Genomic DNA, 11,858 nt, shown 5'->3' on the forward strand with positions numbered 1-11,858 from the left:
AGTGAGAGCCATAATTAATTTAAAAAATCATTGAAGACACATGAAAACTAATTGCATGAAGAATATTTAATATCCAGAATACATATTGTTGATTGTCCAACTCCCAAAGCTTGGTCATTGGGACATATAGTTGAACTGCAAATGTATAATGAGCTAGATTTGGATTCAGCACTAAACAGAAGAATAGGACTATGCTAGATACATTTGGAAAGCTCCCAGTTCTTTTAATGATTCTAAGCTTCTCCCTGAAGCAAGATCCATTTTTGGCACTATGGGTCTTCTAGTGGTGCTATGTGACTGAAAGTTATGGAAGAAACTGAAAGTTGCTGAAAATTTGAATTTGAGGATCATCCAAAAAGCAGTGGAGAGTGTATGGTGAGTGTGAATACATTGGGAACCATTACAAATGATGAATTACACAGGAAAAGTGGTATGAATGGTTTGGGAAAAAGCATTTGGCTCAGAAAAGCAAAATGCTGCCTCAAAGTCTCCTACAACTTGGAGGATTCATATGTCAATATGCTATGTGGGGAAGTCAGGTTGTAATAGGGTAGAGAGACCAGGTGTGATGTATTGCTGAACAGAACAAATGTCTCCAGATAGTTCAAACTTCACTAATCAGGATAATCAATACTCTGTTTTTAGAACAGAGAGGGAAGTTAAAACTGTTTCTTCACTTCTAGTTTAAGGAAGTAAAGCTCTAGTGATGTTTGCTTATTTAGAGCAAAATAATAAGCTTTCTAAGAGCCACAATGGATTCCTCACCATAAGTTAGATTACAGTTGAGGTGAGTTAATAGAAGAGTTCAATTTGAAGTAATAATTATGTTTTACTTTATTTACATTGCTATTTCATTAAGTTATTTTTGTTGTTTAAAAAAAGTATATAATCTGGCTAATGAGCTAAACACATCAGTGGACTTATATATGGTTTTGAGATGATTATGATTCACAAAGTTTCTAGAAATTAAGTAGATAATAGGATTTTATGGATAAAGGGAGATGTAATATATATAAATATATAAGCATACATATACACATGTCTATACATATATACATACATATATTATGCTATATATTATATTTGTGTGTATGTATATGTGTGTATTACTCTTTGGAAGATGTAACCTTCTTCAACATTTCTCTAATTATTTATACCAAACGAAGCTTAAAATAGGAAGTTGATGCTCACTATTTTCATGGAAAAGCCCTGATGCAGAATCCAAGTTGAAAAGGGATTTCATATAGGTGTTCCTAAATGGCCCTGCCTATTTACAGTTAGAAAACATTGTGCTGGTTGCAACAAGCCATGAAACATTGCAGAGCTTCCTTAGACAAAATTAATAACAACTCAAAAGGGGCATAGCCATCCATACAGGAAAAACATTAGAAGATGAAGATGATGACATGTAATTAGGTAGATGATCTGTAGAATACACCTATCAGAATATAACTCTTGGGTAGACACTCAAAATGGGTCCAAAATTGAACAGGAGAAGAAATGGAAAAAAAAAAAGTTCTAAATCACTATTGATTAGAGAAATGCAAATTAAAGCAACTCTGAGGTACCAGGTGCCCATCAGACCCCCTCCACATGGTTTAGCCTGTCTGCCAACATGGTTTGTCAGGATGTGGCCTCTCAGAACAGGACACAGTCCTTCCCAGATGGTGTGATCTCAGGAGAGATGTGCTCACTACTCTGCTGTTGTGTTTATCTACAAACACTCTTTTCCACCCTGGAACGGTGACCAACATTCTCTCTGCCCTTCAGCCACAAGCTCTGCTCCTTCTTGCCTTGGGACTGCGACCCAGATCTGAGGACAGGCAATCGCTCAGTGCCAGCCAATCTCCTTCTGATCGCCTGTTTGACCCCATTACCATCTGTGGGCTGAGAATTCTGAAAGTGGCCCTGCCGTTGCTGCTGCTGATTCAGGCATCCCGGGGCCTGCTCCGAGATTGCTGGGGCATAACCTGGGCTTCACTATCACCCTGCAGTAATAGGCCTTTCCTGCCAACTTTCTACATTTTCTTGGCCAAGGAAACCACTTCCCCTTGTCCTTTTGTGGGTTCTGCTGCTCTAGCACAGGCTTTGAGAGATTAGCTTAAATTGTCTGGGGGAGGATTTTGGAGAGTGCCAGTGGGGGGGAGAATTTGGGTGCTTGGATAAGTTGACTTACTTTGCCAATGTACTTTCCAGGGCTATGCACAAAAGTAACGAGATTGATGCATGAATGCACTGCCAGTGTTTAGGAGGCTCTGAAGGAAGGTTTTTTCCTAGACTGCCATCAAACTGAAGGCCTACCAGGCCATTGTGTTGACCTCATGGAACCTTGGACGCTATACCAGGGTCCCTCCAGGAAACTGATTTGCCATGTTTTTAAAATGCCCAAAGTATGTTTGCCTGCAAGACTATTTTACAGAGAATTTCCACAAGACAAGCGGTCACACGGAGATCAGCAGGGATCCAGGGACCCTCTCAAAGATCTCTCTGAAGAACATGGGAGACGCTGGCACAGTAGCACCCCGTAGGACGTACCTGCCTCAGAGAAGGCCCTCACGGACTCACAGACTAATCTGTGAGCAAGGCAGAATTGTAATAGCTCAAAAGAAACAGGAGACACGCAAAGTTTGCCACATCTCCCTCCAAATGTTGGCAGATGCTATTTGTGCTGCCATCTATGGCAGAGCCTGCTGAGCTCCTAAGGGTCTGAGCAGCCAAGGTCACATGCACTGGGCCTTCACTCCAGCCTAGTGATGTGGTTTTGATGATCAATAACTATTCTAGTCTTCTTCCTAGTCAACCCATGATTCTCGGTGAGTGTGAATGTTCCCTCTCCACAAACTAACAGATTTTACACATAGTAGGTGCTCCAATCTTTATTTGCTAGTTTGATTGATTATTTGTATGACATTTGACAATATACTGTTTTTTAGTCTCTGAGGTAAAGTTTTTGGGAAGCACATGATTTGTGCAGATGACTTTGATGTCTCCAAACACAAGGGATCTTTTCTTCATCCTCAGCACCTTGCCCAAGGCTACATATACAAAAGAGGCTCATACTTTTTGATTTATTTGGGGGAGAGAGGTATATGTTATGAGAGACAGAAAGAGATAGAGTATAGTGTGTGTGTGTGTGTGTGTGTGTGTGTGTGATTTCAAATCTTGATGTGACAGGGGAAAAAATCCACAAAATCTGGAGTCGGAACACACTACTTCTGTTTTGCTATTTATTACCTAGGCCTTAGTTCCTTCATTTCTAAAATGAGAGAAGGCTAGAAGATTTCCAGGGTCCCTTTCAATTCTAAATTTCTCATACCATGATTTTTTGTTCAGCTGCTTTTCAGTCGTGTCTGCTTCTTTGTTTCGGGTCAAAGATACTGGAGTGGTTTGTCACTTCCTACTTTAGTTGACTTTGCAGATGAGGAAACTGAGGCAAACAGAGTTAAATGATTGTCCCAAGGTCATATCATTATGACTGGTCTGATTCTAGATTTGAATTCAGTTCTTTCTGAATCTAAGCCTAGCATTTGTTTCCCTATGGTGCACTGCTGATCCCATGGATTCTCTGCTATTGTGATGGCGCTCCTCTTCACTCACACCACATAAATGGAAGCAGAGCACAATACCCTATTGCACTCTGATCTTCTCCTTTTCTTCTCTTCTCAGTCTTAAGCTCCAGGTTGAACAGAGATATTGCGTCAGATATGAGATGATGTGGCATATGATCAAATAGTTTGATTAAGAATCCATTACTCTCAGGCTCTGAAAGCAGTTCATGGAACAGACTATGTCTTTTACTGCTTACTTCAGATGTAAAGGAAAGAGATTGAATAGGCTATTTCAACTGCTAGGTGAATGAATGAAGTTTATTTTTGTTTTTGGAACCTGCAAAAATTCATTAAAAAGTGGACTGCTATAGTTGATGGGCTCTAAACACAACAGAATGATTGAACAACAATATTAATTCAAAGAGATTCGGTGATCTGCCATTTTGAAGTATCTTATTTCCAAAAGAGAGAGTCAAGCCACTTATAGAAGGGAAGATTTGACTTTCTGTGGGTTATATTTGCTAACTGGACCTGAGAGATAATTTTATTTAAGACAATGAAAATATTTCTTTTTTTAGTTCAGATATAGAATTTTACCAAGATAGGTCTTTGGACCTCTAGAGGAAGCTTGAGGAATAGCAGACAACTTAAATTTCATTCTTCTGTCTGGCCAAAGGAAAAAATAAAAGTCACGAGAGCACAGGCAAAAATGATATTACAAAGACCTAATGTCACCCTTTTCCTTCTCCCCAGGTGCCTCTAGCATCAAAGCAAAGGACTACTTGTTAATCTAAGCTTAGTGAAATTAAATAGGACTTCAAGAAAATAACTTGGGGTGCATGAGGTAAAGTGGGGTAAGAACTTTCATAAGGTCTCATGGAAGTACATACTCTCCCATTATTTTGCAGAAGTGAGAAGTCTATGAGTAAGAATCTGCATATGTTTTAGATTTCTTTTTCCATATACTGATCAGTTTTCTGATTGTTTTTTCTACTCTTTTTCTTTTTAAAAAAAATTACTTGTTATATGGGATGTTTTTCTAGGAAGAAGAAGGAGGAGGAGAAGAGAAGCACAGAGGAAAATTTTGACAACATAAGAGCAAAAAAAAATCAATAAAAAATTTTTAAGTTATAGGAGAAAAATAGGAGAAAAGCTAAATCAATTGTGACACATGAATATAATGGAATATCAGTGTACTATAAGAAATGATCGGTAAATATGATGATGACAGAGAAGGATGGAAAGACTTACTGAACAAAAGAAATTGTGACTACAGTAATGGAGTGTAAGAAAACTGCCACCAGGAAACAATTAAAATAAATTTACCAAATTACAATGAACATGCTTGACCCCCAAAAAAAGAAATAGGAGAAAACATCTCCTTTTACTCTTTTATTAATAGATTGATAGAGAGATGATAGGGAGAGAGGGAAGAAAGGAAGAGAGGAAGAAGTCATCAGTAATAGAGGATAAAGAGAAAAAGATAAAGATAGATTAATGTATGGAAAGATGGTTGATAGGGATAGAAAGACAGGATAAATTGATGGATGGATAGATAGTTGGATAGATAGAATTTATCTATCTGTGTACAAGTTGTCCCATACTTGTCTTGTTTCCAATACATTAGGCCTATCAGACATTGTATTTCACTGGCATTATTTTCTTTTCCTCCAAAATAAAGAGGAGATAATAATAGCATCAACTGCCCAGGGCTGTTATGAGGATCAAATGAAATAATATTTTAAAGTGATTTGCAATTCTTAAAACATTATAAAAATGTTTTTTTTGTTATTTAATCCATAGCTACCTCCTAGCCAGAAGAGGTACCAGGATATTAAAGAGTTTTAGTAAAGGGGGAAATTTATGAAGGAATAAACTGTTTCCTGGGTTGTGAACAGACAGGATCCAACTTTTTCTTTGTAAATTGAACAGATGGAATTATTTGTACTTCTGAGTTAGATGAGCTGTTTGTGTGTTTTGTCTTTTACCCAAGAGCAAATTGCAAAAAAGAAAGTGTCTTTCCTCTGGGCCCTAGTAATTAGCAAATATCCCTCCATTCCAAATTAACTGGAGGATGGGGATGAAGGGAGGAAGAGGCCACAGCTTCAAAATGTCTAATCTAGAAACACAGATATACACTACTTCAGAAAGAAGCTTAACAATCAGACTGAAAGTTGAACAATCATATTTATTTAAATCAGACTGAAATGTATGCTGTTAGCCCTTCTCAGGGGAAGAAACTAAGCAACAGTTGGACACATGCTGGAAATTAATATCACAGGGAAGCAATTAATCTTCCCAACACATCCCATTTTCTTTCCTTGCACGTATTTTGGCTGAGGTCAGAATCTTGTCAAACTGATTTCACTCTTGTTTGGCTTTCCTGAATGTTATCCCCAAAGCCTCTCTTGCTCCAAATATTCTTAAACACCATACAAATGTTTCTATTCAACCTGTCACTGGAAACGTTTTTAAACGTCTCCAACTGAACTCTCTATAAAATTGGTTTAATTAGGAGCAAGAAGCTGCATTTTGGTGGAGATTTAATCATAAATTTAATAATTTAACAAAAGGAAATCACCTAGCCAAAATATCATTTTATATATAAGAAAGGGAGTCCCAGATAGTGTAAGCAACTTATCCAATGTCTCTCAGGCAGAAGAGTTAGGAATTGAACCCATTCCCTCAAACTTCAAATGCAATTTTTTTTCAACTATTCATGCTCTCTCCCATTCAAAACTTATTCCAATAGAGAAAATAGGAAGTGGAATGGACCTCCTTGACCTACTCTTCATTTCTCCCATCCCAAAGGTATCCTTGAGAGGCTTAATAGAGTGAATCTGATAGATGAAAAGTCATAAAGAATGTTTCAACACAACATTTGGCAAGGAATTAGAAATGTCACTGACTAGTGTCACTCTTGGATAGAGATCTGTATTATTTCATCAACAACCTTCTTCTCATCTTGCATCATTGTTCCCTAGCTTCATCCACTTTCTTTCACCCACATGAGGAGTCAGCTGAATAATTTTTCATGTGAAATGCTTGGCTCTGCTGCCTCCTCTGCATTTAAATTCCTCATTGTGAAAAAGATCCCTTCATTCTTTACATTGTTTTTCTTCCCTGGTACTTTAAATAGCCCCAGACTACCAAAGCTCACTCAGATAGAACCTCCATCCTAATCTCATTTTTATACCTGTCCAATTTCTCTCCTTGGACACTCTGACAACTGATGCGTAAAGGCATCATAATAATCATATATCCAGCTTCTGAATTGTTTTGTGCTGGCCTCCAGAATTAAACAATGAGCTAAGACATCCTCTCCTGCTTTATTTTTCTAGCTTTCCACTTCTATTGCTACCATTTTATACACACACTCACGCAAATGCCCATGGGAACAGTTACTTAGATTGAGAGCTATCATGGTGTGTTGGATGAAACACGGAACTCAGAGTCATAAAGATCTGGGTTCAGATCTTACTACTAGACACTTACAAGGAGTATGTGTATGGCTAAGTCACTCTCTGTGACTCAGTTTCTTCATTTATTAAATCAAAATCAATAGTCTCTAACATTCCTTTGACCTTTACATCTATGAGCCTTTAAAAAAATCTATTCTGAATGTGGTTCCAAGAAACTTTTTTCAAGTAAATTTTACAACACTGTTCTTTTATGTGGTTATAATGGATAATATATATATGTATATATATATATATATTATATATAAAGAGAGAGTCTTGATATTTACATTTGTTATCATAAATTGTTTTTCAGTCACATCTGACTCTGTGAAACATGTAGGGGTTTTTTGGCATAGATGCTGGAGTGGTTTGCTATTTCTTTCTCCAACTCATTTTACAAATAAGGAAACTGAGGCAAAGAGGGTTAAGAGACTCACCTAGGGTCTCACAGCTAGTAAGTCTCTGAGGTCAGATTTAAACTCGGGAAGATGAGTCTGTCTTCTTGATTCCAGGCCTGACACTCTATCACTATTCCATCTAACTGCCCCAATCCCATTTGAGCTGCACTAAAATCAGATTTGAAAAAGAGATAATTATGGATTCTCAAAAACTATTCCAGTACTGTCCAAACTTTGGTAAGTTCTGCTGAATTTGGATTGTTTATAGCAGGGCTTCTTAAACTTTTCCTACTCATGACCCCTTTCATCTGACTAATTTTTACATGACCCTGGATATATAGGTTTATAAAATAAGTCTGATAATTTACCAATAATAAATAATAATTTCATTACCCTTACATTCAGTTGTATGAGCCCTGTAGTTCTATCATAAAGGGCTTATCAGAGGAAGATTGGCTACTAGAGGCTGAAATTTTTTTTTTGACTATACCAACTCATAAGATCTCTGACTGTAGGGAATATAATCTTTATCAGTTGAGAAAATAAGTCCACACTGATGAACTCACAGACCTTTTCTAATATTGTAGAAGGGAAATATACACTTATGCATATGTAGACATAAATTATATATACATATATAAATATATATACATGTTTGTACATATACATAATACCTATATAAAGTTACTGAGCATCTACTGGATTCCTAGTCTTGTGCTATTAGTATTGTAAGAACAAAAGAGGATATTTCTCCCCTAAGAGATCTCACAGTTCACCTGGAAAAAAGAGGTGGGACTGGACCTATGATTTCATTGGTATAGGGAATTTCTAAGTTAGGAAACTCATTTTATCAATGCAGGTCAACAGCTTCTCTGATGTTTATATGCTGGCCAATATTCAGCAACTAGCTCTCTAGCAAAATAAATGCATTAAGTTTCCCTGATGTATATGCTGGCAAATATTCAGCAACTGGCTCTCTAGCAAAAAAAAAAAATGCATTAAGTTTAATTTGTATTATTAACATTTTCTCCATCACTTCCTTAAGTCTGACAATCAACAAAAGAATAGATCAAGCTCTGATTTGCAGTTATTCATTTTTAAGGTCTAATGCTAACAATTAAAATTTAACTGAGTTCTACTTACCTACCTACAACTTAGAGTCTTAAAGAGATGCCTAAAGCGCTGAAAGGTTCAGAGTTGTACAGAAGACTGTAGAGAAATATGTCTCAAAGAAAGGATTTGAACTTAGGTTTTCTTGCCTCTGAGGCTGATTTTTTTTTTGCCCACTATGTCATATTATAGGAAAAAAAAGACTACCAATTAGCTAATAGTAAAAAACTGAATATAACTAAATAACAAATTGAATGGCACAAACTACAATAAATACGAGTTTGTATGAAAGAGGTCATCATCCAGCTTTACCTTTGCAAATTTTCCTTGAATTAGGTCCCAAACTACATACACAATACTCACTCAGCTACCCATTGGTGAAGAGCATGGGATATGGATGGACTTCAGTTATGTAGCAGACATATAGACTCTCAAAATCTTGACGAATTAAATCCTTTCTTCCTAATGGTATTCACAGTCATTTCAGGGAGGTAATATTTTCAGATCTGACTGATCTGAAGCACTCATCTAGCCTTAAGGCTCCTGGCTCAGCACAACGCAGAGTACACAGAAACTCCATAAACCATGAATTTAATTGAATGAAGTGTCTTGAAATTGTGCCATAAGAAATCCTTCATGAAGTTGAAGGAAATGTAGTATTTAGCTTAGCAAAGAGAAGACAGAGGAGACAAGCCAGTTTCCTTCAAGTGTTTGAAGAACTATCACCTGGAAGAGAGAATAGATTTATCCTATTTGGCCCCAGATAGGGCAGAATTAGAAACAGGAGAATGAAGTTGCTAAAGGAATAATTTAGGCTTGTGGTGAGGAAGACTTTCTAATAATTAGCTCACCCCAAAGTGGAGTAGATTGTCTAGGAAGTGAGAAATTTTCCCTAGGTCAAGGTCTTCAAGCAAAAACTCAATTTATCGCTTGTCAGGAATGTTGAAAAGGGTATGTGTAGTCAGATTAGGTTGGACTTGATGACTTCTAAAATCCCTTCTGCCCTCATAATATTGGATTCTTTCAAAAAATTGCAGATGATTCCTTCAACATATGAAATGAACAATGGTAAAAATATCTGGTTGGGCTCATTCTTTCATTCAATAATTTTAATTGTCTTTGAAATTTGTATAAATTAGGGCTTCTTTTTAATATTCCTCCAACCACTTTCTGCAACCTAATTCAAATTCAGCTGGGAAGAACGTTCTTCTGCCTGTCAAAGTTTGGAAAAGCCAGCCATCCGGGACAGGTTACACTTGGGAGCCAGAAGGGCAATAACTTCCAAGCTAAAAAAAATGCAAGCACTTGGGTCAAAAACGGTAAGAGTAGGTATCGGGGCCCGGACCAGGAGGGCTTCAGTGCTATGGAGGCTCTTGGGAGCCAGCTGCAGTGCCATGTGGCAGGACTGGATTTGGACTCTCCCTGAGACTGTGTGAGCCTTTACCCCTTCTCCCAGGTGATCAGAAGGCCACTCCTACTCCAAGATTGCTAGAAGGAAGATAAATAAAAATAAAGGCCAAAGATCAGTGGTTTTAGGAGCCCTGTTTGTGCTTATCACCCAGCTCCAACAATGTCAATAACGTCTTCTCCTAGAGTTCTCTTCAAGGTACTCCACTGGCTACAACTGAAGGAGTGGGGAGAGACAGCTATGTCCTAGCCTTGGCGATAAGACACTGAACTTCCACTGTCACCATTGTGTGAGTGATCAGCAGCAGCTCAAACCACCTTCTAAGGACCAGAGATTGAGTGAAGGAGTGTACTATATGTACCCACCACAGATTATGGGCAGCAAGATCATATTTTGACTTGTGGCTCACTCCAGTGTGTACCATGTTCTATGGTGGCCCCAGCAGATTAAGTTAAGACACCAGTCTGTTCATCTTCTGGAGACCTGCCAGAAAAAGCAAAAACTCAATGGGAGCTACTACATGTCATCCAGTGCCTGAATCTTGCTTTCCCCAACATGGCCACCTCCATGCATCTGTTTGATGACTTCTTCCAGGGTGAGAGGGGCAAGGATGGGGAGAAATCTCCATCTTGGCTGAGAACAGGCTGGTTCATCAGAATAACTGTCATGGAGCTCGTGACTGGGTCCAAGTCTATGGGATGGTGATACCCAACTACTGCAGACAGCATCCTCAGCTCTGGAAGATGCCCTATCACCCCATGACATGAATGTGTCATCTACATCCAGAATGAGCAGAGCCACAAAAGGAATTGCCATCCCTTCATCAACAAGAAGAGACTTTTCTGCTCTTAGTCGAGGGCCTACAACATTACCTTCTTCCATCCTTCCTGGACATAAGGGTTATCTCCTAGATGAGGATATGTTCGTGGACAATCAGGGTAGGAGGGTTAGGGCCTGGACAGTTAGGATTCAGGAGAATTCTGCTGGCCACTCAATATCTCAACTAGCTGGGCTTGAAGCCTATTGTAGGAGGGCAGGACCTCCAGGTTATTCAGCATCTTTGAAGATCTCTTTTATCTAATCAGGCTCTCGGAGGAATAATCTGGAGGAGCTAAAAGAGTCTGGGTTCGTTTTCTAATGAATCTGAGTCCTCCAGCCAATCAGGGCTATGCTTCCATTTCTAAGTTAATTAGAGGACAAGGACCTGACCTTCTACATGAAAACTTAATTCTAATTTCTTTGGCCCTGAAGTATTTTTCCTTAAAAAGACACTAGAAAAACAAAACAAAACAAAATTTACTTTTCCAGTTGACTTTAGAGAAGGTTCTGGGCCCAGAAACACTGGGGGCTTGGACCAAGATCTGGGAGAGGAGGCACATAACATGCCAGTTATTACAGGTACAAACCATTTTGAATGGTCTTGGTGCCCCTGCCAACTTTTGGAAAGCACAATCCCTAGCATTTTTATGTCTCTGCACGTTCCAGGGCCTTTTTCTTCACTCCATAGAACTTGGAAGCATTTGCTTCTTCCCATTCCCTGACACTCCGAATGGGGAGAGAAGAGAGAAATGATTGTATGCTGTAGAATAGGGGATGCTGGACTGAAACTCTGAGGTCTAGTCTCAATTCTGCTGCTAATTCATTGCAGAATAAATGCATTTTCCCCCTATGGGGTCTCATTTTTCTCCCTCTATAAATGGAAGGGTTTGGACTAGATAATCTTAGTCTCTTCCAGCCCAGTCATTTTAGGATTCCATCTATTACCCCATGCTCTTTACTTTTCTTCTCTTTTTTCAGTTCCCATTCTATTTCTGGTTCTGGGCAGGTTTGAGTTGAGAACTAATAACTAAAGAACACTGCTCTATCAGTACAGGCAAAGTCTCTTCCAAACCCCTGGTCCCTTGTCCTGACAGTACCTCTTTCTTCCCAATTT

General features: G+C 38.5%; 1 long non-coding RNA gene across 1 annotated transcript in view; it reads left to right on the plus strand.

Moving 5' to 3' along the window:
• The window catches only part of LOC116421114, a 12,417-nt gene extending 7,741 nt beyond the window's left edge, over nt 1-4,676 (plus strand). The window contains exon 3 of the long non-coding RNA XR_004231430.1: nt 4,592-4,676. This is a non-coding gene — a long non-coding RNA (uncharacterized LOC116421114). The remainder of the gene's footprint in view (nt 1-4,591) is intronic.
• Nucleotides 4,677-11,858: the final 7,182 nt, after the last annotated feature.

Source organism: Sarcophilus harrisii, chromosome 2, assembly GCF_902635505.1.
Source record: "Sarcophilus harrisii chromosome 2, mSarHar1.11, whole genome shotgun sequence".
Classification (NCBI taxonomy): Eukaryota; Metazoa; Chordata; class Mammalia; order Dasyuromorphia; family Dasyuridae; genus Sarcophilus; species Sarcophilus harrisii.